A 632-nucleotide genomic window follows, 5' to 3' on the forward strand; every position below is an offset into this window, starting at 1 on the left:
AGTGTTCCGCGGCCTGTCGACTACCTAACGCACCCCTCCACTTTTCTCATCCGGGCTTGGGACCGGCAACGGCAGTGTTTAAAGCTAAATCCTGCCAAACGGCAAAAAATGCCTCCCAAATTTCTGAGCTCCCGTTAAATCCCAAAATGACGCCGATTGGCGACAAATCCAGGTTTTACTAAATCCTGTGAATCGGCGGATTTAGTAAGTCCGGAACAGCCAAGATGAAGAATGGCGCGAACAGGCTTACCTTCCTCAATGGTTTCTTGGTAGGAGCGGAGAGGATGGATGAGAAAGATGGGAGTTTCGGTGGTCACTGTAAGCCGTGATTCCCTCGTTTCCTTCCCAGCTAGCTCTAATGGCGGTTGTATCGTTCACAAAGGCGATGATTTTGGGCGAAACCAGTGGGGGGAGTGACATAAGCGAGGGTTTACGGCAGAGATGGGAAGTTTGGACCGGGAGAGGGCTGAGAGTGGGAGGATGTCGGAGAGGCTTCCGGTGGGGGGAATAGGAGGAATAAGGAGATAAATTTGTGGTTTTTATTTATCTTTATTTTACTTAGTTTTATTATTTTAAATGACTAATAATTGATAGATCATTTATATATTATCAAATTAATTATATTTAAATAA

The 632-nt window shown here is 45.3% G+C and overlaps 1 protein-coding gene across 1 annotated transcript in view; it reads right to left on the reverse strand.

Annotated features, from left to right (window-relative positions):
• The window catches only part of LOC110024070 (vacuolar protein sorting-associated protein 45 homolog), a 25,362-nt gene extending 25,012 nt beyond the window's left edge, over positions 1-350 (reverse strand). The window contains exon 1 of the mRNA XM_020723812.1: positions 251-350. The gene's annotated coding sequence lies outside the window, so the exon portion shown is untranslated. The remainder of the gene's footprint in view (positions 1-250) is intronic.
• Between the last annotated feature and the right edge of the window lie 282 nt (positions 351-632).

Source organism: Phalaenopsis equestris, unplaced genomic scaffold, assembly GCF_001263595.1.
Source record: "Phalaenopsis equestris unplaced genomic scaffold, ASM126359v1 Scaffold000002, whole genome shotgun sequence".
Lineage (NCBI taxonomy): Eukaryota > Viridiplantae > Streptophyta > Magnoliopsida > Asparagales > Orchidaceae > Phalaenopsis > Phalaenopsis equestris.